The sequence below is a fragment of the Bombina bombina genome, chromosome 4 (genome assembly GCF_027579735.1).
Source record: "Bombina bombina isolate aBomBom1 chromosome 4, aBomBom1.pri, whole genome shotgun sequence".
Classification (NCBI taxonomy): Eukaryota; Metazoa; Chordata; class Amphibia; order Anura; family Bombinatoridae; genus Bombina; species Bombina bombina.
This window is the reverse complement of record NC_069502.1, coordinates 867,400,871-867,427,962: the sequence shown is the minus strand read 5'-3', so window position 1 is coordinate 867,427,962 and position 27,092 is coordinate 867,400,871.

Here is a 27,092-nt window from a genome sequence, read left to right as displayed (position 1 = left end):
AGGCTTGGCGGCCTTCCAAATGTAGCTACAATTACTGAACCGTAATACACCAACAAGTACTTCATTAAAGCAGAGTAAACTGCAACTATAAGCAACAATCTCTTAAATTGTATCATTCACTAATATTTAAGTCTATATGGATGGCATATAAGGAACTGCAATAATAAGGTGTTTGCAATTATTTGAAGTACTGTATATCAGACTGGATCAGGGATTAATAGCAGTATACAATATTAGAATCTTCCACGTCCGTTGAAGTTAAAACACAAACTACATAAAGAATATATGTTACACTACTCAATTAATGTGAAAAAATATTACTTTATTCAGACAGAGCCAAGAGTATAATTTGACATTGTGTATTAACAACACAATATACCACTACATTATATTCAAACTGGATTCCAATGCTATATTGACCCTGTCAGCTTTACTAGTATACCAGAATCTCCTGATCTCAATATTACTACATACTGATACATACCGGTACTCTTTAACTATGGATTCATTCATCCTAGGTTATAAGATTTAACTGTGTATAACATCACTTAAACACCTATACTATTTTGTTGGAATATACAATCCGACAACTACCCTGTTTTTTTAATATTTATGTTTGTATGTGGACATATATCTTTTTTAAATTTCCTAATAAAGGTTATATTTTAATCCATTTTCTAGACACTTCTCCCCCAAGGGCGTTCCTGCCCCATTCCAATTTCAAGCAACCCACTGTTAGGAAATTGAGTGCTATACAGGTGTACAACTCATCAATCCTCGGATTGATATTTTTCCTTCACCAGTGTTTACACAGTACAAAGCACCTCAGCCCTTCACTATTATAGTGAATCTGGATTATTATTTACAATATACAGATCACTGTAACACTATATACAGATCACTACTACACAATACACAGATCATTGTCAAACTATATACAGATCAATGTCAAACAATATAAAGTTCACTGTCGCACTATATACAGATCATTGATACACTAGATGCATATCCATGTCACACAATATGTTCATCACTGTGACACTCTTTACAGAACAGTATTACATTATATACAGATCACTGTGATACTATATACAGATCACTGTGTCATAATATACTGATCACTGTCACACAATGTATAGAACATTGAGACACTACATACCGATCACTGTCACCCTATATAAAGATCAGAATCACACAACACAGATCACAGTAACACTACATACAGATCAAACAGATCACTGTGATATTGTATACAGATCTTTCTGACAATCTTTACAAAATCACTGTGATACTATATACAGATCACTGCAACACGATATACATATCACTGTAATACAATATACAGATTACTGTGACATTATAAATGGACCATTATGACACTATATACAGATCAATGTAACAGATCACTGTCACAAAATATACTGATCACTGTCACACTATATACAAATCACTATGACACAATATACAGATCATTGTGACACTCTTTAGAGATCTCCGGCACACTTTATACAGATCTATGTGACACAATACACAGATCACGGGTACATTCTTTATAGATCACTGTGACATTATAAACAGATCACTGTCACATAATATACAGATAACTATGACACAATATACAGATCACGGTCACACTATATACAGATCACAGTGATACTATATATAGATAAGTGAAACACTATATACAGATCACTGTGTCATAATATACTGATCACTGTCACACGATGTACAGACCATTGAGACACTACATACCGATCACTGTCACACTATATAAAGATCATTGTCAAACAATACACAGATTATTGTTACATCATATACAGATCAATGTCACACCATATACAGATCACTGTGACACAATATACTTATTACTTTCACCCTATATAAAGATCAGAATCACACAACACAGTAACACTACATACAAATCACTGTGCTATTGAGAAGTTATGAAACATTATTATTGATTATCAACACAGCTAACTATTAGGTGCAAATATGAGTACTATGGTGTTTAAAAACGTAAAAACTTGATAACAATATCCCCTTTTCTCTAATGTTATCTGAGAAGTTATGATACATAGATACTAAGAGATCATCAAAATGTCTCGCCTGTACAAACGGTCTGTTTAACAGTATAAACAAACTGTACAACATGTCAGTTCCTAAGTGATATTCCATCAATAAACACAATCGAATTTGAAATGGAATATTTAGGATAATGGATAGTCCTGGAAATTAGTTTTGACGAATTTACCTCCTTATGTGATATCAATATCTCCTTCTTGAAATCCGTCTATCTTAGACGTGATTGTTTACAGTACTTTTTATCCTGCTGTATAAAAACAATCATAATGAGAAAAGAACATAATGGTTATGGTAGCTATCGCAAGAAAGACAAAATATTCACAAGCGACTCGCTAGACACTGGATTGCCGCAATTGATAGCTATTCTAACATAGTGTTGTATACATTTTTCGTGATACATGAGATATGGATAATTTTTGTGTTTGAGGATGTTGTGTTCCGTGTGAAGCAGTTGATCTGCAGCATGGTTCATTTGAGCTGGGATCAATGTTAGTGAGATAGAAGCTATCGACATACAAGTCCTGTCTTAAAACGAGTGTTTACAGAGGCGTTAATAATACACGCCTTCAAACGTACGTCACTGCCCAAGAAGTCATGTGACAGGTGACTACCCAATCGGATGGGTCACTAACGACTGGCTATTACCATAGGGGTGTGTATGATTACTCACTCCTAATTGGTTAACAGCACTATTTAAACAGTGAGATCGGCGCGAGTCGGGTTAGCCTTTGACAAAGCCACTAGCGTGGCGAAATGCACATCAGGCGCTCTCTGTGAATGCTAAATTATTTGCCTTTTGTGGGTTAATTTGTGATTCGGTACCTTATAGTGAATTGTGTACGTAGTAATTACTGACTCAGGTGTATATTAGTCCTGTATTTGGTATGGGCTCAATTTACTATTAGCCTAACATTTGATATTCAAGTTTTGCTATTTACTACTACCCCTTGACATACTATAGATTGGGACTCTGACAGGCTTAGGCACTGCTCCAGCATTGCACTAGATAGATATATTATTGTGTGAGGTCAATCCTCTTTATAGCTTAGTAATTGTGCAATCCGTGAGCATTTTGTGGTGCCTCCCTGCCAGACTCTCTCATTTAACTCACATTATAGGTGGTTACCTGGGCATTTCAGCATTCAGTTTTCAATTTTAATTGTTTTTAACTTTGCACTGTATATGTGTGAATGTTTTTCACCAACTTTATTTTAATATGTAATATTAAAAGTTATATTTTATTATACTTGGCTTGCACCCAGCCAACTCACTTACACATCACTTTAATTTGTGGCTACTGTGTGCTCTGATATATCCATTCTTTATTCATATTTATCTATGTTTATGCTAGGATATAGAGCACCCCCCTGCCTATTAATTAGTTAAGAGATTGACTCTCTTTACACAGGGTTGATATACTTTGCTTCCCTGTATGGTATACAATATAATTAAGTTGGGGATTTAAATTGAACTATAATGTACATTCTCTCCTTACGTTTATATAACTATTGAACGTCTATCAGCTGTTTAGGACAGCAATCTGAGATAAATTACTCTCTTTATTCTTTCTGTGTACAGAACTTTTGGTATAGCCAATCTCAAGATATAAACACAAAAATGACACATAATCTATCTCAAGACTTCAAAAACAGACAGGACCAAAGACTAAGGGACATAGATAAGACATTCGCACTAGCATGCGATACTGAAAATACTCTAGACACTGAAATAGATAACTGGGAAGATGGCCTGAAATCTCTAAATTATCTAATCAGGAAACATACGCGCTCTTTTTGGAACAAGAGCGCGTATGATAAATACCTAGCAAAACATATTATCCCTAGAGGACTGAGAGTACGTCTGTTTCCTACTTTCTCTTTCATATTGACACCTATAAAGACAGATGGGAACAAGCACTGATAAATTGTTCAGAAATATTGGTGGCGATTTTATCAGATTATGAGACAGAGGTTATGTCAGAGTTGGATAAAGAAATTAGTGATTATAATGTGAAATTACAAAAATTTGAATCACTAGAAAAATTTAAACAATCTTACAAAGAGATGAAAGAAGAACTTGATAAAAGGGAAAAAGACATTGTTACGGTTACCCTTAGTCTCGCTGAGAGATGGACCGCTTAGTAGCCTGGATTCCTATTGCTGAAGAGTGGAGAAACTGCTTTCCATAGTATTCTATATGAGTCTCGCAAATGTAGAATAATCCCCCTTAGCTGTAGTACAGCTAGGATACCCTTCTGCCCACAAAAAAGAGTCAACGCTGCGATTGAGGGACAACCAAGAACTGAGGACTGGGATGCCCAGCCTGCTTTTTATTTAGGTTACATGCACACAGGGCACTCCCAGGGGGGGAAGCATTAAATCCCCCATCACACATTTAGACAAAGCCCTTGGACAGGCCACCGCAGATAACAAGTACACACAAGAAAACAATTGAGTCCTTCTTATCACCTAGCAGTGAATGCTTATCACAAACTTAATTACAGTACACAATATGCTAGGAAACCTGCCTCAGAAAATAGTTTTCTCAAAACTGAACAGAGTTAACCCTTTATGAAATGATACTTGTTACAGTTTTCTTGGAGCCCTTCTTAGGCGCTGGCTTGGCTGGTTCAGGCATTGCTGCTGGGAAATAAGTTTCTTCACAACAAAATAACTAATGCTTCTGTAACAGTGCTCCCTTTCTGTGGAACACTCTGGCAGACACGGTCTGACCCCTTTTCGGGGCAGACTAAGGCTGTCCAGACCGCTGGTTATGCGGGGCTGAGGTCGGTTTGTCTGGACAACCCGTCGGCGTTGCCATTCTGTTTCCCAGGTCTGTAAGTAATGGTGAAATTGAAGGGTTGCAACGATAAACTCCAACGTAATAGCCTGCCATTATCTCCAGAGACCCGGTTCAGCCACACCAACGGGTTATGGTCGGTGACCAGAGTGAACTCCTGCCCATATAAATAGGGAGTCAATTTCTTTAATGCCCACACCAAAGCCAAACACTCCTTTTCGACCGCTGCATAGCTGACTTTGCGGGGCAGGAGCTTCCGGCTGATGTAGGCAACTGGATGCTCCCCTCCATCTTCGCCTACTTGGCTGAGGACGGCTCCCAGCCCGAACATGGAAGCATCTGTATGGACGATAAAACGTTTGTTAAGGGCTGGAGCCGCCAAGACAGGAGCGTTAATTAGAGCATTTTTGAGAGCCTGGAAAGCCGTTTCACAGTGGGGAGACCACAGGACCTGTCGAGGTAAGTTCTTCTTGGTCAAGTCAGTCAGGGGTTTGGCAAGTGTGCTGTAGTCTGGTACGAACCGTCTATAGTACCCTGCCGTGCCCAGGAAGGCTAGGACCTGAGTCTTAGTGATGGGGGTGGGCCAATTGGCGACAGCTTCTATCTTGGCCGGCTCTGGTCGCTGCTTTCCACACCCCACCCGGTGACCCAGGTACTGTACCTCGGCCATCCCAAAGTGGCATTTTTCTGGCTTCAGAGTCAGGCCAGCAGCCCGGATCTGATCCAGAACCATTCCTATGTGAGCTAAGTGGTCCTCCCATGACTCACTGTGGATCGCTATGTCGTCCAGGTAGGCGCAAGCAAAACTCTGGAAGCCATCCAGGAGCCTATCCACCAAGCGCTGGAATGTAGCTGGGGCATTCTTCATCCCAAACGGCATTACCCTAAACTGATATAAGCCGAATGGGGTGACGAATGCCGACTTGGGGATAGCCTCCGGGGCCAGGGGAATCTGCCAGTAACCTTTGCAGAGGTCAATAGTGGTCAGGTAATTTCCCCTGGCTATACGATCGAGTAGCTCGTCTACCCTGGGCATAGGGTAAGCGTCCGTCACGGTCTTTTCATTGAGCCTCCGATAGTCTACGCAGAACCGGGTGGTCCCATCTTTCTTGGGCACCAAGACAACTGGGGAGGCCCAGGGACTATCGGAGGGCTCAATTACCCTGAGTTGGAGCATCTCATCGATCTCCTTCTTCATTCCTATCCTAACTGCTTCGGGGATTCGGTACGGAGCCTGGCGCAAGGGAGCTTGTCCCGGAGTATCTACCTGGTGGGTGGTTAAAGTAGTGTACCCTGGCTTCGGGGAGAAGGTGAGGTGTTTGGACTGTAGGAGTTGGTTGAGCTGCTCCCTTTCAGTGGGGCTAAGTCGGTCTCCTATCTGAACCTGAGCCACTATACCTGTGGGGAGACTCTTTTCTAATAGGTCTGGAATGGGTAGACTGTCGGGGCCTTCCTGAGGGGAACAACATACGGCCGTCACGTTCTCTGGTCGCTCAAAATATTCCTTGAGCATGTTTACATGGAATGTCTTTCTAAGATTGTTGTCGTGGCAGCTAGCTATCACATAAGTGGTGTCTCCCCTTTTCTCTACGATCTGGTAGGGGCCCTGCCAGGACGCCTGCAATTTGTCTGTCTTCACCGGCTTAAGTACTAACACCTTTTGTCCTATGGTAAAGATTCTCTTTCGGGCCCCCCGATCGTACCATACTTTCTGTCTTCTCTGGGCCGACTGGAGATTAGCCCGCACGGATTTGGCTAATTGCTCCATTCGGTCCCTGAGTTCCAGCACGTATGGCACAATGGGGACACCGTCAGTCTCCATCTCTCCCTCCCAGTGCTCCCGGATCAGGTTTAGGGGTCCCCGTACCTTTCTTCCGTAGAGCAACTCGAAGGGAGAGAACCCTGTCGTTTCCTGGGGCACCTCCCGATAAGCAAAAAGGAGGTGCGGCAGGAAGCGTTCCCAGTCTCGGTATTCCTGAGTGAACGTCTTGAGCATTTGCTTGAGGGTCCCATTGAACCTCTCACACAGCCCGTTCGTCTGGGGGTGGTATGGGGAGCTCAGGAGGGACTTAATTTTGCAAACCTGCCAGAGTTGTTGGGTCAATTCAGCCGTAAATTGGGTGCCTCGGTCGGATAGGATTTCTTTTGGAAATCCTACCCGGGAGAACACCTGTACTAGTGCATTCGCTACTGTATCCGCTTGTATGTTGGATAGGGCGACAGCCTCTGGGTACCTGGTAGCGTAGTCCACTACGGTAAGAATGTAGCGCTTACCGGAGGGACTAGGGGTAGCCAGTGGTCCCACTAGGTCAATAGCAACCCGGCTGAAGGGTTCCTCTACAATGGGCATATTTACTAGATGGGCTTTAGGGTGATCGCCTCGCCTTCCTACTCGTTGACACACATCGCAGGTGTTACAGTAAGTTCTAACGTCAGCGTGTACCCCTGGCCAAAAGAACGTGTGAGTAATGCGGTGTAGGGTACGGGTTACAGCTAGGTGGCCTGCTAAGGGGATGTCGTGGCCTATCTTGAGGATTTCTTGACGGTATTTGTGGGGCACTACCAGCTGTCGCCTACGCTGTCCACTTTTCTCTGTCCAGCGGTATAGTTTCCCTTTTTCCCATAAGAATGTTTCATTATCTGCCCCGCCCCCTCCGGTCTCTGCTCGTTCCCGGTACTTTTGTAAGGTCGGGTCAGTCTTAGACTCTGTCTCGAAAGCATCTGGGGTGTCCCAGGGTATGGGGCCTAACATGTCAGGCAAGGTCGGGGTAGGTCTTACCTGTGTCTCCCGCACTGGTGAGAGTTCTCGCTCCGTCCGGGCTTGGGCCCGTGTAGTCACTGGGTCCGCCTCGTTGTTGCATACTGGAGCATAGGCAGAAGTCATGGGGCCCAAATCATTGCCCAGTAGTACTTCGGCAGGTAAATTATCCATTATGCCCACGTTCACAGCCCCCTTTCCCGCTCCCCAATCAAGATGCACTTTAGCTGTTGGAATTTTGTACACATCCCCCCCCGCCACTCTAACGGCCACAGTCTGTCCAGATCGCTTGTGCTCCGGCACCAAATGACTCTGTACCAGCGTGATAGTAGCCCCTGTGTCTCTCAATCCCTCGGTAGATCGCCCCTCGAGCCATACCTTCTGCCGATGGTGCTGGCGGTTATCTGAGGCAGCATATACAGGGTCCGCCTCGTGAAGCGGCCCCAAATATTCCTCCATAGGGGCCTCTTGGTTAACACAGAGGGTCCGGGCCGGACGATATGCCCCAGAGGGTAATTGTAATTCCTGGGTGTCTGGTGCGTATTAAGGGGGCAGCTAGCCATGAAATGCCCTGGTTGCTTGCATCGGTGGCAAGTCGGTCTGGGACGCTCAGAGCTGTTATTGGGTGGTCCTGAGTGTCGGGCGGGCCCTGCGGGCACCGGGGCTCGGAATTCAGCACGAGGGGGTGCACGGTAAACCTCTCTGGGTTCGTGAAGACGGGAGTCATAATGTTCATCGGCCAATTTGGCTGCTTCTTCTAAGGTAGAAGGTCGCCTGTCTCGCAGCCATTCCTTCCCTTGCTGTTCCATGCCATTATAAAAATGTTCTAAGAGAAACAATTGTAAAATTTCCTCACCAGTCACCGCTTTACTTCCGCTCATCCAGTGATTTGCCGCTCTCCGCATTCGGTGCGCCCATTCCATATGGGTATCGTTAGGCTTCTTTTTCGTGCCCCGAAACTGTCGGCGATACGCGTCCGGAGTTACTGCGTACCGTCGCAACAGTGTCTCCTTAACTAGCTCATACTGTGTCACTTCCTCAGCACCCAGAGTACGAAAGGCTTCCAGGGTTCGCCCGGATAGTTTCCCAGACAATATCGTGGGCCACTCCCTGTTGGGAATCTGGTGCAGGGCACATTGCCTTTCGAAGTCCGCCAAATATTCATCAATCCCTGTCTCGCTCTCTAGGAAGGGTCGAAATGCCGCATAGGGTATCTTGGGCCTCCCAGCATTTTCGACAGGGATGATTACCTGCGGGGCTTCAGCATTGCGGTGTGCGTTCGCTAGGTTGAGTTTGTGGGCTCGAGTCTCTCGTATATCCTTGTCCGCTTCCGCCATCAACTGCTGTACCAATTCCATGGAGGGGTTCGGCCCGTACAGTGAGAGCCTCTCCCGAACAATCCTGGTTTTTTCGTCACTAATCGTGGTCGGTGTTTCCGCCATTGTGAAGCTCTGATCCAGTTCGGTCAATTCTGCGATCAGCTCTCTCCTCGGCCGGTTGCTGGCGTACCCCCCTCTGCTTTCAAGTAAATCCTTTAGGGTTGTACGCTTCAATTTTTCGTAAGCGCTCTCCATCCATTCTGTACCTCTCCTAGGAAATCCAGGAAACATCCCACCGCTGCCGCCAAATGTTACGGTTACCCTTAGTCTCGCTGAGAGATGGACCGCTTAGTAGCCTGGATTCCTATTGCTGAAGAGGGGAGAAACTGCTTTCCATAGTATTCTATATGAGTCTCGCAAATGTAGAATAATCCCCCTTAGCTGTAGTACAGCTAGGATACCCTTCTGCCCACAAAAAAGAGTCAACGCTGCGATTGAGGGACAACCAAGAACTGAGGACTGGGATGCCCAGCCTGCTTTTTATTTAGGTTACATGCACACAGGGCACTCCCAGGGGGGGAAGCATTAAATCCCCCATCACACATTTAGACAAAGCCCTTGGACAGGCCACCGCAGATAACAAGTACACACAAGAAAACAATTGAGTCCTTCTTATCACCTAGCAGTGAATGCTTATCACAAACTTAATTACAGTACACAATATGCTAGGAAACCTGCCTCAGAAAATAGTTTTCTCAAAACTGAACAGAGTTAACCCTTTATGAAATGATACTTGTTACAGTTTTCTTGGAGCCCTTCTTAGGCGCTGGCTTGGCTGGTTCAGGCATTGCTGCTGGGAAATAAGTTTCTTCACAACAAAATAACTAATGCTTCTGTAACAGACATTATACAGACAAAATGTTCTAAAATGAAAAGAGATATTAAAGATTTCGAAAAGGGAAAAATATTCACCTGGGACGATAAACAGTCTAGACGAAGGCCACCAAATAGTTTACCACCACCTAAAAATACACATCAGACTGTGAGTCTTCGGCAATAGAAGACAGTGACTCAGAGAGCAATGTCAACAGACCCAGTACTAGCAGTTTTTTAGGGAGAGACACAACACATCTCGACAAAGAAACGCGAGACCCACAAGAAGGGGGAAAGGAAAACAGAACCTTGCGAGACCGAACGAGGTGGGGTTACAGGACCGACAATGGGTACAGGAGGAGGGAGGGCTGGGGGAAACGACCAAAATGGTGAATGACGATAATGATAATGATAAACTGCAGGTTATTAATTTAACCAACAGAATTATTATTGAGACTCAACAACAAGTTTTATCTAGAGGTCTGTCTTTCTCCCCCTCCCCCCGTTTAAATAAATTTGAACTAATAAAAGATTTACATCTCTACTGTAGAAAACTTTTATTAAAGAAAATATACAGTACTAATGATGATAATGCCACAAGTGATCTTCAAACATTAGACACACTAATCGATTTACTAACCGAAAATGAGGAAAATGAGGTGGTTGAAGTGGAAAAATTTCTAGACAAACAGATTAAATTAAAATCTAAATACATGCCACCTACATCGAAAGTACCCCAAATTGAGTTTTTTTTAAAAATGGTCATACATGATTTCCTTGAATTACCTGATACTATAATCAGAAATATCAGTAAAAAAGAAGAGGAAGCGCTTAAAGTGATCAATTCATGGGATGATGTAATCATTAAACCCTCAGATAAAAGGGGGTAATATAGTCATTTGGGGAAAAGATGAATATGTCTATGAAGTGAATAAACAATTAAATGATCGCAAATGCTACAAACACCTGTTCTCCAACCCCACCTCTCAGTTCTTAACTAATTACTCTGATCTGATTAATAATGCTAAAAAAGACAATTTAATTAGTCAAAAAGAATGGTCTTTTCTACAGGTCAAGAATCCAAGAATAGCGACTATATATTTTCTACCCAAAATCCATAAAAACAAAGAGAAACCACCGGGTAGACCAATTGTCTCCAGTATAGATAGCTTGTGTGAACAGGGGAGTAAATTCCTAGATTTATACTTAAGAGAGATAGTATGGGCATTACCATCCTATACCCACGATACTATGGATATTTTAAGTAAAATAAACGATCTAGTAATAGATAAAGATTCCCTCTTAATCACCTGTGATGTCGAATCATTATATACCTCTATCAAACATGAGTTTGGACTAAAAGCAGTAGAATTCTTCTTAAGCATGCAATCTAATGACAAACTTGAAAGAAATAAATTTATAATCAAATTGCTGCAGTTTGTACTTACACACAACTATTTTGTTTTCAATGACAACTTCTATTTGCAAATTTAGGGCACCGCCATGGGGTCATCTTGCGCACCCACATATGCAAACATCTACTTAGGGTGGTGGGAAAGAGAATTCGTTTTCAATGAAAGCATGTCTAAATATACTGACTGTATAAATCTTTGGTGTCGGTACATAGACAATCTCTTCATAATATGGACGGGTAGTGCAGAACTATTTAAAGAATTCATATCTATTCTGAATCAAAATGATATGAATTTGAAGTTGACTTACTGTATAAGTGAGAGTACAGTGGAATTCCTGGACCTTCATATCCATAAAGATGAGAACAATTGTCTTAAAACTGATCTTTTTAGAAAGGACACGGCGACTAATTCAATTCAACAATACGATAGCTGCCACACCAGGGGAACTAAGAATGCAATCCCTACAGGGGAGTTCTTAAGAATAAGAAGAAACTGCAGTGATTTTCAAATCTTTAATGAACGAGCAAAATAATTGAAAATAAGATTAAAAAACAGAGGGTACACTCGCAAAATAATCCGAAAAGCGTACCAAAGAGCGAAGACAACACCAAGGGAGTCATTGTTAATCCCTAAAAAGAAGAACAAAACTGTTGACAGGGAGGTCAGATTTGTAACCACTTATAATAATAATCATAATAGAATTACTGATATTCTAAACAAACATAGTGGTATTTTAAAATCTGACAGAGATTTGTCAGCCTTTATAGGTGACAAAATAAAAACCAGCTGGAGGAGAGCGCCAACTATTGGCAATATGTTGGTCAAAAGTCATTTTACCAAGAGAAAATGCAGTAAATATATATGTGGAACATACACCTGTGGCACATGCAGTTTTTGCAAATTTATGTCTAATGAGAGAGAGTTTACCACTCGTACTGGAGGTACAAAACGGATGCTTGGATTTGCCAACTGTAAAACTAAAAATGTGGTTTATTGCTTACTGTGTAAGTGTGGAAAGAGGTACATGTGAATAGTATAAAGAACTGCATTAAAGATCAAGAGAAAGGCAAAATTCTTACCCCAGTAGCTAAGCATTATGCCAAGAATCATGGTACCAAACCAGACTTAAAGGTCTCAGTACTTCAGGTGATTAAACCTGGAATTAGAGCAGGAAATGTGGAAAATATGCTACTCCAGGCAGAATGCCGTTGTATATTCTGGTTGAACACTTTGGCACCAATAGGTCTTAACGAACAAGATAGATATAATTCGTTTTTATAAGACCAATATATCCATAAGCATTTATCACATATATCTGGCAGAACGTTTTTCATACAGGAGACTTAGGATTGGTATCTTTTAAGAGTGACTGAATATCCATTTGGTAACTCAATATATGTTAAGGGATGAAATATTTGTATATATATCAATGCCCCCTTCTAACATCTAATTAGAAGACTATAATACATAATCCTAATAGTACAATCACTTACGCAATATATAAACAGAAATAATTAAGTTATACTACAAGTCATTTTTGTATATTGAGTAAATCATTGCGTACGCTGTTTTCCTCTGACTATTGAATTGATGATTTACACATAGAAATATTGTACTACATATGTGTGTTCAATTTCCTGTCAACAGATGTGATATTACAACTGTATGGGCATAATAGATATATAGCCAAACATGTTATGTATATAACAGCTACCAAAGATGGCAAAGAACAAAGCCTCTTTTTGTCTCTCTCCCTTTTTTGTTAATTTTTCCTTTTTAATTAATTATATGGGATACTTTTGTTGCCACTCCAACATAAAGTGTCAGTAATATTTTACATCCTTCCATTTATGGGATTAACAAACAGATGGCTATTGATATCCCCATATGAATCCCTGTGTTTATGAAAATGTAACTAATGACACCAAGGAGTATGGTAACATTATTATTGATTATTAACACAGCTAACTATTAGGTGCAAATATGAGTACTATGGTGTTTAAAAACGTAAAAACTTGATAACAATATCCCCTTTTCTCTAATGTTATCTGAGAAGTTATGATACATAGATACTAAGAGTTCATCAAAATGTCTCGCCTGTACAAACGGTCTGTTTAACAGTATAAACAAACTGTACAACATGTCAGTTCCTAAGTGATATTCCATCAATAAACACAATCGAATTTAAAATGGAATATTTAGGATAATGGATAGTCCTGGAAATTAGTTTTGACGAATTTACCTCCTTATGTGATATCAATATCTCCTTCTTGTAATCCGTCTATCTTAGACGTGATTGTTTACAGTACTTTTTATCCTGCTGTATAAAAACAATCATAATGAGAAAAGAACATAATGGTTATGGTAGCTATCGCAAGAAAGACAAAATATTCACAAGCGACTCGCTAGACACTGGATTGCCGCAATTGATAGCTATTCTAACATAGTGTTGTATACATTTTTCGTGATACATGAGATATGGATAATTTTTGTGTTTGAGGATGTTGTGTTCCGTGTGAAGCAGTTGATCTGCAGCATGGTTCATTTGAGCTGGGATCAATGTTAGTGAGATAGAAGCTATCGACATACAAGTCCTGTCTTAAAACGAGTGTTTACAGAGGCGTTAATAATACACGCCTTCAAACGTACGTCACTGCCCAAGAAGTCATGTGACTACCCAATCGGATGGGTCACTAACGACTGGCTATTACCATAGGGGTGTGTATGATTACTCACTCCTAATTGGTTAACAGCACTATTTAAACAGTGAGATTGGCGCGAGTCGGGTTAGCCTTTGACAAAGCCACTAGCGTGGCGAAATGCGCATCAGGCGCTCTCTGTGAATGCTAAATCATTTGCCTTTTGTGGGTTAATTTGTGATTTGGTACCTTATAGTGAATTGTGTACGTAGTAATTACTGACTCAGGTGTATATTAGTCCTGTATTTGGTATGGGCTCAATTTACTATTAGCCTAACATTTGATATTCAAGTTTTGCTATTTACTACTACCCCTTGACATACTATAGATTGGGACTCTGACAGGCTTAGGCACTGCTCCAGCATTGCACTAGATAGATATATTATTGTGTGAGGTCAATCCTCTTTATAGCTTAGTAATTGTGCAATCCGTGAGCATTTTGTGGTGCCTCCCTGCCAGACTCTCTCATTTAACTCACATTATAGGTGGTTACCTGGGCATTTCAGCATTCAGTTTTCAATTTTAATTGTTTTTAACTTTGCACTGTATATGTGTGAATGTTTTTCACCAACTTTATTTTAATATGTAATATTAAAAGTTATATTTTATTATACTTGGCTTGCACCCAGCCAACTCACTTACACATCACTTTAATTTGTGGCTACTGTGTGCTCTGATATATCCATTCTTTATTCATATTTATCTATGTTTATGCTAGGATATAGAGCACCCCCTGCCTATTAATTAGTTAAGAGATTGACTCTCTTTACACAGGGTTGATATACTTTGCTTCCCTGTATGGTATACAATATAATTAAGTTGGGGATTTAAATTGAACTATAAGGTACATTCTCTCCTTACGTTTATATAGATATTGTATACAGATCTTTGTGACAATCTTTACAAATCACTGTGATACTATATACAGATCACTGCAACACGATATACATATCACTGTAATATAGGCTGACCATATTGCCGCTTTAAGAAGGAACACATATGAAAAATACATATGTCAGGGTTCTTATACAAAACATTTCTTTAAACAGCCCTGAAATATGTATTTTTTATATGTGTCCCTTTTTAAAGTGGCAATATGTTCAGCCTACTGTAATACAATATACAGATCACTGTGACATTATAAATGGACCATTATGACACTATATACAGATCAATGTAACACTACATAACAGATCACTGTCACAAAATATACTGATCACTGTCACACTATATACAAATCACTATGACACAATATACAGATCATTGTGACACTCTTTAGAGATCACCGGCACACTTTATACAGATCTATGTGACACAATACACAGATCACGAGTACACTCTTTATAGATCACTGTGACATTATAAAGAGATCACTGTCACATCATATACAGATAACTATGACACAATATACAGATCACAGTCACACTATATACAGATCACTGTGACAATATATACTGAAGACCCCAGCAGAGGCATACCCTTTTTCCACTTTCTGCAATGAGATTTTTTTTTTTTTGTGAATTTTTTTCTGTAGGTCATTAGAACTTAAAATCAAATTTAAATTAGGCGGTTATAAGAAAGCCCCAGTTCAATTGCAATTTATTGAGTAGCTGGAGAATATTGCAAATTTTAAATTTTTATAATTGCAGCAGATCCCTCCCCAGCACCATATACACAGATACATCATTTTATTGACAGAGTCCCTCTCCAGCACCTTATATACAATATAGATATATAATTTATAGACATGTCCCAGCACCTTATATTATATATATAATAAGATACAGCGGTTGCCTGTCACTAAAACACAGCCCTCTCCCCATTCTCACTTCCAACAGTGAAGCTCATATAACGGACACAAATTTAACTGAAAAGACTACAATCCCCATCATACCTTGCATTGTTTGCCACGCAGCCAATCAAGAGACGTGACCATGTAATGTCCCCTTAGTCCCTAATACATCTCCCATTAATAAACCAGCAGTAAAAGCAGAGTCCGTCACTCTTCGCCATGTAACTGCTGTCACCGCTGATGCTTCTCTGTCGTTTGTGAAGAAGCTCACAAGCTTGTGTTATGTGACCAAAACATTGTGACATCACAGCTACGCCTCACAGACAGAGCTGCTGAATGCCTATTGATGGGATGTGGTCATTTGTTACTGGGGTGTATGTTACCTCTGTCATCAGCTGCTGCGAGTGACATACAGCGGATTGTGTGATGCGCAAATTATTATTGGCAACTTATTCCTCATTTAGCTGCACCTCTTTTTGACACATATGCTCACACCTAGCTCCGCTGCCTCACACCCCAGTCTATATGTAAACACTCTCAGCCCAGCCCTAGCTACTAAATCACATCTATAACCTTGTAGCAGCTAGATATGGTCCAGCTAAAGGACCGATGTTTTCTGAACAGCTGATGTAACGTCACAGGAAGTGACATAGTTCGCTCTTTTCAAAAGTTCGGCCTCTTACCAGAACACCGGTCCTTTAGCTGCGCGGGATCTAGCTGCTAGTACTCGAGGTTTGTAGGACCATAATGATGAGGACCCGAATGTGTGATACAATGACCTGAACATGAGGAGGAGTTTGTTGTAACGCAAAATCTGTCGTTTGTTAATAAAATTATGAAGAGTTATCATGGGGGCCAATGAGAAAGAAACATAAGGATCAGTCACAGTGTAAGTGAATGTGTAGATATCTACAGACAGATTTTAGGGTGCTGGGTCTGTAAGCTTTATAGGGTAGGGTGACCCCCAGATTGAGAAGACTGTCCAGGACAAATTATGTCCCCTGGATGACGGTTGGAGCCCCGTGCAATGTGCATGTTAGAGGTGTTCATGGGAACTTGATAGATCTGTTTTAGACATTGATTAGTTGTAGAGCTACACAGACATCCCAACCTGCAAAAACTCACCCACTACTGCATCACCCCCCCCCCCTCCAGTTATATATTGGACACCTTGAAACCCTAAATAAGATAGAGACTTATCATTAAAGTAGCTTCCCACTAAAGTCACATTAAAAAAAAGTAGCTTTATTGCACAACCACATACAACAAACCTATTTTCCAGTGATTGTACGCTTGTTGAATGCTTAAATATTTTAGAATACAAAGTTTAATTACGTGCAGTAAATAAGATAGTATTTGTGTTTTATTTGATTAAAATCGGGGGGGGAGGGTTTTTTGGTTACTGGTGCATGCTTTGAGGGTTCTATAACGTCCCAGCAACTAATGGCATTCCTTAAAGAAGCACTTTTCCGGATTTGGGCCACATTGGATCATGGTACTTGGAGTTTCAAGTAGATTGCGTTCCATTTGCTGGCATCAGGGAGCCGCTGTTACACTCAGGGAGACTCCCTGAACTTCAGGGAGAGTTGGGATGTCTGAGCTACAGCAGCGGTTCCGCTTCCCCTGGATACTTCACTGTTGGCGCTCACAGCGCCACCACTGAAGCTAAAAGCTTCTGACCACTCTCTATATAGATTGTGAGTTGCTGCATGGGGTTGCCAGCCCTGCTTTGCAAGGACTCAAAGGTGCAAGATAAGTTCTCTTTTGTTGTTAGCGTTTAGTTAATAGCGGAAACATGTTATATATGTGCACGCGCAATGGAATTGAGAGGCTGAGCCCTTGTTAGGTAGGTCTAGTATGTTAAATTGTAATGTTTAGAAGTACATAGTCTAAGATTTTGATTGGTCAAAAACTACAAAGTTGGAGTATCTTCTGGTGATTAATTTTACTAGTGGCCTATCGTGAGGCATTATTACTAAAGCGTGTAAACAAGATGTGTATCTTTGGCTTTGAGTAATGCGTGCGTGTTAAAAACCAAAAGGGTACTGCGTTGCTTGTTGGGGTATGTTCTAGTGTAGGTTTGACATTTTTACTTGTGTTTTTTTGGAAAAAAAGGAATTCTAGTTCTCTATCAAAGAATAAGATTATTAAGAAATAACTTTTTTTTTTTTATGTAGGTGTTTGAGCTGGTCCTATACAGGCCTGGAATCCTCAACCTTAAATAATGGATCACGCTGCTTGGACTGGTGGTAGACGATAGGGAAGCAATGTGGGAAACCCCCCAGCTTTCTAAAATTTACTAGGCCTTTTTTTGTTGTTGAGGGGAACAAAGCAGGGATTAAACATTTAAGCGGGATTTGACCTGGCCGGTTAGTTTTGCAAGTGATGATTGTAGGGGCAAAATATAATTTACTGTAAGGGGTTTAAAAAAAAGTCCCTGGATTTCATTTTAAAAATCTGGTCACCTTATTATAGGGGGATGTATACTTACTATACTATACATGTATAGTAAGTGCTGCGTGTGTCCTGCACTAGCTTTTACCTGCAGTGTGTGTAGGAACCTCTCAATAATAATATGTGCCTGTATTGTCTGTGTGTGTGTGTGTGAGGCATTGGAAATATTGTATGTGTATAGAAGGTGGAGGGGGCTGTGTGTGATTGAGGCAGAGAACCTCTATAATATGTATCTGTATATAAGGTACTGGGGAGGGGGCTGTGTGTGTGAAAGAGACTAAGGGAACCAGTAGCAGACCTACCCAATAGAGGGCCCTGGTGCAAATACATTTTTGGGGGCCCCACAAAATAACTCAGTATAAAGTATCTCACAAAAGTGAGTACACCCCACACATTTTTGTGAATATTTTGTTATATCTTTTCATGTGACAACACTGAAGAAATGACACTTTGCTACAATGTAAAGTAGTGAGCGTACAGCCTGTATAACAGTGTAAAGTTACTGTCTCCTCAAAATAACTCAACACACAGCCATTAATATCTAAACCGTTGGCAACAAAAGTGAGTACACCCCTAAGTGGAAATGTCCAAATTGGGCCCAATTAGCAATTTTCCCTCCCTGGTGTCATGTGACTCATTAGTGTTACAAGGTCTCAGGTGTGAATGAGGAGCACCTGTGTTAAATTTGGTGTTATCGCTCTCACACTCTCTCATACTGGTCACTGGAAGTTCAACATGGCACCTCATGGCAAATAACTCTCTGAGGATCTGAAAAAAAGCAATGTTGCTCTACATAAAGATAGCCTAGGCAATAAGAAGATTGCCAAGACCCTGAAACTGAGCTGCAGCACGATAGGCAAGACCATAAAGTAGTTTCACAGGACAGGTTCCACTCAGAACAGGCCTTGGCATGGTCGACCAAAGAAGTTGAGTGCACATGCTCAGCGTCATATTCAGAGGTTGTCCTTGGGATATAGACGTATGAGTGCTGCCAGCATTGCTGCAGAGGTTGAAGGGGTGGGGTCAGCCTGTTAGTGCTCAGACCATACGCTGCACACTGCATCAAATTGGTTTGCATGGCTGTTGTCCCAGAAGGAAGCCTCTTCTAAAGATGATGCACAAGAAAGACTGCAAACAGTTTGCTGAAGACAAGCAAACTAAGGACATTACTGGAACTATGTCCTGTGGTCCGATGAGACCAAGATAAGCTTACTTGTTTCAGATGGTGTCAAGCGTGTGTGGTGGCAACCAGGTGAGGAGTACAAAGACCATTGTGTCTTGCCTACAGTCAAGCATGGTGGTGGGAGTATTATAGTCTGGACCTTCATGAGTGCTGCCGGCACTGGGGAGCTACAGTTCATTGAGGGAACCATGAATGCCAACATGTACTGTGACATACTAAAGCAGAGCATGATCCCCTCCCTTTGGAGACTGGGCCGCAGGGCAGTATTCCAACATAACTACCCCAAACACACCTCCAAGATGACCACTGCCTTGCTAAAGAAGCTGAGGGTAAAGCTGATGGACTGGTCAAGTATGTCTCCAGACCTAAACCCTATTGAGCATCTGTGGGGCATCCTCAAACGGAAGGTGTGGGAGCGCAAGATCTCTAACATCCACCAGCTCCGTGATGTCGTCATGGAGAAGTGGAAGAGGACTCCAGTGGCAACCTGTGAAGCTCTGGTGAACTCAATTCCCAAGAGGGTTAAGGCAGTGCTGGAAAATAATGGTGACCACACAAAATATTGACACTTTGGGCCCCATTTGGACATTTCAACTTAGGGGTGTACTCACTTTTGTTGCCAACGGTTTAGACATTAATGGCTGTGTGTTGAGTTATTTTGAGAGGACAGCAAATTTACACTGTTATAAAAGCTGTACACTCACTACTTTACATTGTAGCAAGGTGTCATTTCTTCAGTGTTGTCACATGAAAAGATATAATAAAATATTCACAAAAATTTGAGGTGTGTACTCACTTTTGTTCCTCTGTATAATGATTTGGAGGATGGATGAATCCACTGACAGACCTGCATCCTGCACTAACAAAAGGCTCACCGCATTAGGATTGTACACATTCTGCACACACCTATATATAGACCGGCTGCTATGGCCCCCCTAGCACTAGGGCACTGGTGCAACTGCACCTGCTGCACCAATGGTAGTTTCGCCCCTGAAGGGAACCTCTCTAATATTATGTGTGTTATTTCTGTATGTATGATACTGGAGTGGTGGCTGTGTGTGAGGCAGAGTGAATTAGGGGTGCCTAAAATAATCGATTCTGCGATGCATCGCGATGCAGCCTGTTAACGATGCTGCATCGATGCAGTGCAGATCAGAATCGATTCAGGGGTGACATCATCGCGCAACGTCACGTGACCCCGCCTCTCTCACATAGCAGACGAGCCGACAGCATTTGTGTCAGGATTAATCTGGTTACAGCCCCCAGCTACACCACATCAGGACTTGCTGTGCACTCTGCGCAGATATCTGACCCAGAGAGCATTACCAATAGACCTCCTCTCACATGTTCCGGTCAGGAATTTTTATGACACCTATCCTAAAGAGCCGACAGCAGCCTCATGTAAACAGTGAATCTTTTCTTGTATTATAGATTCACTGTTTACTGTTGCGGTCTCTGCTGCATGTTTCCTCTCTGTCAGACCCCTAGCCCAAAGGAGCATTTGAGGGTTGCTATTAGATACAGCAAGTCAAAAGTTTTACAGCAACCCTCAAATGCTCGTTTGGGCTAGGGATCTGACAGAGGAAACATGCAGCAGAGACCGCAACAGTAAACAGTGAATCTATAATACAAGAAAAGATTCACTGTTTACATGAGGCTGCTGTCGGCTCTTTAGGATAGGTGTCATAAAAATTCCTGACCGGAACATGTGAGAGGAGGTCTATTGGTAATGCTCTCTGGGTCAGGTTTCAGATGTCTGCATGTACTCTGTGAGAATGTTTGAGTGAGTACACTGCTGCTGGTTTTCCTTTGTAAAATAAATCTACACATACATATCTGTGCATATTGTAGCATTATGTTTATAAGTGCTCTTCCATCTTACACAGTTGTTTAAAAGATTATTATATATACACACACACACACTATATATATATATATATATATATATATATATATATATATATATATATATATATATATAAGTGTGTGTGTATATATATATATATATATATATATATATATATATATATATATATATATATATATAAAATATGGAATAGAACAAGATCATGAAAATCATAGGCAGTAATCGTGATGCATCGCGATGCATCGTAGAATCGAATCGTATCGAATCGTTACGATGATAATCGTAATCGAATCGAATCGTGAGACAAGTGAAGATGCGCAGCTCTAGAGTGAATCTCTGTAATATTATGTATCTATGTATAAGGTACTGAGAAAGGAGGCTGTGTGTGTGTGAGAGAGGCAGAGGGAATTTTCTTTAATATTATAAATCTTTGTATAAGGTACTGGGAAAGGAGGTTGTGTGTGTGTGTGAGGGAATGGGAGCCTCACTATAATATTATATATCTTTATAGAAGGTACTGGGGTGGGGGCTGCATATGTGTCAGGCACAGGGAACCTCTCTATAATATTATATATGTATAAGGTACTGGGAAAGGGGTTGTGTGTAAGAGAGAGAGACACAGATGGAACCTTTCTATAATATTATATATATGTATAGAAGGTACTGGGGAGGGGGCTGTGTGTGTGAGGCAGTGGGAACGTGTCTAATATATATTTATATATAAGGTACTGGGAAAGTGGGCTGTGTGTGTGTGAGGCAGAGAGAATCTCTTTATAATATTATATATCTATATTTAAGGTATTGAGGATAAGTTGTGTGTGCATGAGGCAGAAGGAACCTCTCTATATAATATTTATCTGCATATTAAAGGAATACTAAAACCACATTTTTGCTATCGTTATTTAAAAAGCAGGAATGTAAAGCTTAGGAGCCGGCCCATGTTATGTTCAGCACCCTGTATAGTGCTTGTTTATTGATGGCTACATTTAGCCACCAATTAGCAAGTGTAACCCAGGTTCTGAATAAAAAATGGACTGGCTCCTAAGCTTTACATTCCTGCTTTTTAAAGAAGCTGTGTGATTGAGGCAGAAGGAACCTTTCTATAATATTAAAGATCTGCTTTTTAAGTATTGGTGAGAGGGCTGCGAGTGTGTAAGGCAGATGGATTCTCTTTATATTATATATCGGTATATAAGGTCCTGGGGAGGGGGTCTGTGTATGTGTGAGGCAGTGGAAACCTCACTATAATAAATGTCTCTGTATACAGTACTGTGGAGTGTGTGTGTCAGTGGTAGCCTCACTTTAATATTATATATCTGTGTATAAGGTAGTGTGTGTGGCAGAGAGAATCTGTTTAGAGTCCAGTGCTCGACAAATCTGTTTAAAAATTAGGAGCCAGTAACAATATTTAGGAGCCAGACATACTTTTAGGAGCCAGACAGAGGTAATTGCATATAGATATATGGAGAATAACTCACAAAGTTTGGAGCCAGGGATAAAATTCTAGGAGCCAGTGGCTCCCTGGCTCCTGGGTTTGTCGAGCCCTTGTTTAGACTATTGTATGTTTGCTCATAAGAGAACTAGTGAAAGGGCTGTGTGTGTGAGGCAGATGGTGCTTCTGTATAGTGTTAAATGTGTACATATAAGGTGTGATGTGTGTGTTTAAGACAAATGAAACCACTCTATAGTACCGTATATCACTACAGCTGATGCTATAGGAGGAGGTGAGGCAGTGGTAATCTCTGTTAAAGGGACATAATACTCATATGCTAAATCACTTGAAACTGATGCAGTATAACTGTAAAAAGCTGACAGGAAAATATCACCTGAGCATCTCTATGTAAAAAAGGAAGATTTTTTACCTCACAAGCAGAGTAAGTTCTGTGTAAAAAACTTATACTTCAGCTGTTGCTCAGCTGCAGGTAAAAAAATAAAAAATGAAGAAATGAACTGCAGCCAATCGGCATCAGCAGTGCTGAGGTCATGAACTCTTTTACTGTGATCTCATGAGATTTGACTTAACTCTCATGAGATTTCATAGTAAACTTCCTTAAACTGAATAGGGAAATAAGATGAGTGTGCACGTAAGTTCACTCCCTTAGCTGTCCTGGGACAAACATACTGATTTTCTGCTTAGAAGTCCTTTACAATGGGATGTGGCTACTGAGGAATTTTTTAGGTAAAATATCTTTCTTTTTTACATAGAGATGTTCAGTTGATATTTTCTAGTCGGCTTTGTACAGCTATGCTGCCTGCATCACTTTCAAGTGTTTCCACATTTGGGTATCATGGCCCTTTAAGTGTGTGTATATAAGGTGCTGCGGATGAGGTGTGTGGGTGAGATAGATAAAGGTGACAATGGTTATAGAAAAATACATTATTAATTACATAAAGCTTAATAACATGTTTTACACACATTGGCACCAATGTCTGCTACACCCCTGCAGTACACCAGCCTTTAGTTCTGCTGTACTGCACAACTAATTCAGCCTGATGTGCTGCAGACGGTTAAGGAATTGGTGGTAGTGAGGAAAAAATAAATACAAGTTATTTTTTCTGCACACTGTGACCTACTGCAGTGTAGTATAAAAGTCTATTGCCACAAATAAATATTTTTTTTTAGAGCATATTGTCACCAATTTGATCACATGCTCTCAAAATGATTCATTGATATATTTATACAGACAGCACCAATTTAATAGGCTGTGTATCAGTAACTCATAATCCACTTAGGCTTATTTATTACGCAGATATCTAAGATTTAACTATCAGTAACACACAGTGAAGTTGGGTGGCTGCTTCCATACACTCATACGTAAGTACTCACCTCTCTCTGAAAGCAGAATTTGGAAAATGTTTTATTAGTTTAAAAGTGATTTTTTTTTTTTTTTATTGAGGAGCAATAGAGCACAAAAAGGCACACAGATATGTAATAAACTTGCAGATTACAGAATTGCATGATTTGCCAAATATACATGAGTGTCACATTTTGTCCTTTAAGTAAGCTAATCCGACCTCTCATGGGCCTGTTATGATTATGTAATAGTGTATAGAATAAGTCCCTTAAAGAGACATTCCAGTCAAAATATAAATGCACATAGATTTATTGCATCTTTGAATAGAAACATATTTGCAATATACATGTATTGGCAAAACATTCTTCTATTAAGAGTTATCGCTGTTTTAGTGTTAACATTTTTCTCTGCACGTGCATGTAAAGCATAGTTAGATATTTTCACTGCACCCACATTTTAAAAAATGCAGCTGCTCAAATCATCAGTGGGGCTTGTATCATGTCAGTAATTAACAAATTGAGTCATTACCAGATGGTACAAATACCTTGGGCTCTCCGAACAAGTGTTGTGTTTAAAATGCTGGTGCACGGTGCATACTTAAATACACTTTTGAAACGGCTATAGCTTTTATTAGAAGCATTTTTTGCTAATGTATCTATATTACAAAATTGCTTCTGTTCAATACCGAAATGCACCAATGGGGTTTCCAATTTTGGCTGGAATATCCCTTTAAGGACTGTAGTACGCTCAGAACTACAGAGGCATCTTTGTAATAAAAGAAATTATAAATTAAATATGGATTAAGGACCTCAACTGAACCAAACTTATAGTGTAATACCTTGGGTGATGTGAAAATAATGTAGTATTTTGAACATAGAATTATAATAAAGCATACCATGTCTATTCCATTTTATGTTGTCATAAAATCAGGGAGAGTGATAGCGCCATCTAGCAGTTAAGTAATGTGATAAACACCATGCCATTATTGACAAAGAATTTCCTGTGTATATTGTTAAACAACAAAAGATAATAAAGCCGATCACCATCTTTGCTACATTGGGCAGCCATGTGTGGGCTTGCAATCTCCTCTACAATGAGATATGTAAGAGCTCTTTATACTTGGATCATGTCAGCCACAGAGCAAAGCCCATCCTGTTAATTAATCTTTTAAGCCTTCCCAGATGTTAGTAAGACATCGTGATTTGAGAAAATTCTTTGCAATAAATAAATAAAAAAATAACATTACAAAAAATAAAAAAAATAACATTACACAAAATTAAAAAAGAAATGACCAAAAATAAAAAATAAATAATCCTATTCTTATACCCCTTAAAAAAACAAACAAAAAAACTAACACCAACCTCATAAAGGTATTCACTGATGATGATGGCAGCGCTCTATCTTCTTCCAGGTAGTGGTCTATCTTCTTCATCCCAGTGATGGTGGCGGGGACGTCGCTCCTCCTCTTTACGATCCTCAAGACGGAGCTCCTCTTCATGCGGTCTCCAGCCGCACACTGAATAGTGAATGCGAGGTACTCTTTTATATAGGGGTACCCTTGCATGCCTATTGGCTGATTTGAATATTCAAATTCAAATCAGCCAATAGAATGAAAGGAAAAAGCTTTTAATGCAAATGTTTTTTTTTATTTAAGGTAGTTAATATTTTTTTGTCTTTATCGGTATTTTAATTTGGGTTAAAGGAACATAATACTCATATGCTAAATCACTTAAAACTGATGAAGTATAACTGTAAAAAGCTGACAGGAAAATATCACCTGAGCATCTCTATGTAAAAAAGGAAGATATTTTACCTCACAATCTCCTCAGCTCAGCAGAGTAAGTTCTGTGTAAAAAGTTATACTCAGCTGCTCCCAGCTGCAGGTAAAAAAAAAAATGAAGAAATGAACAGCAGCCAATCGCATCAGCAGTGCTGAGGTCATGAACTCTTTTACTGTGATCTCATGAGATTTTACTTAAAGGGACAGTCTAGTCCAAAATAAACTTTCATGATTCAGATAGGGCATGTGATTTTAAACAAATTTCCAATTTACTTTTATCACCAATTTTGCTTTGTTCTCTTGGTATTCTTAGTTGAAAGCTTAACCTAGGAGGTTTATATGCTAATTTCTTAGAACTTGAAGGCCGCCTCTTAAGAATGCATTTTAACTGGTTTTTCACCACTAGAGAGTGTTAGTTCATGAATTTCATATAGATAACACTGTGCTCATGCACGTGAAGTTACCTGGGAGCTATCACTGATTGGCTAAACTGCAAGTCTGTCAAAAGAACTGAAAAAAGGGGCAGTTTGCAGAGGCTCAGATACAAGATAATCACAGAGGTAAAAAATATATAAATATAACTGTGTTGGTTATGCAAAACTGGGGAATGGGTAAAAAAGGGATTATCTATCTTTTAAAACAATAACAATTCTGGTGTAGACTGTCCCTTTAACTCTCGAGATTTCATAGTAAGCTGAATAGGGAAATATGAGAGTGCACGAGGCTCATCCCCTAAGCTGTCCCAGGACAGACACACTAAAATGCTGCTTAGAAATCCTTTACAATGGGATGTGGCTACTGAGGAACTTTTGAGGTAAAATATCTTTCTTTTTTACATAGAGATGTTCAGGGGATATTTTCTAGTCAGCGTTTTACAGCTATACTGCATCACTTTCAAGTGTTTAAACATTTGGGTATTATGGCCCTTTAAGTTAGGGGGTGTAGATGTTAGTTTTTAACTTTGCATTGTGGGGTTAATAGTTTATTTCAGTATTTTACGATGTGGGGTGATGGCAGTTTATGGGTTAATAGTTTATGTACTTTGCGATGTGGGGGGATGGAGGTTAAGGTAAGTTTATTTATGGGTGTAAGTGTACTTTGTAATGTATTTCTGAAGTGTTTTGTGCTACTTTTTAGATTCGGAAACCAGTTAACTACAGCTCTTAGATCGCAGAAAGAATTGAAGCGTAAAAGGAGTTACTCACAGAAAAAAAATAATGGAATTGATGTTTAAATACAAAGATGTACAAATGGTTAAAAACATCTTCAGTAAAAG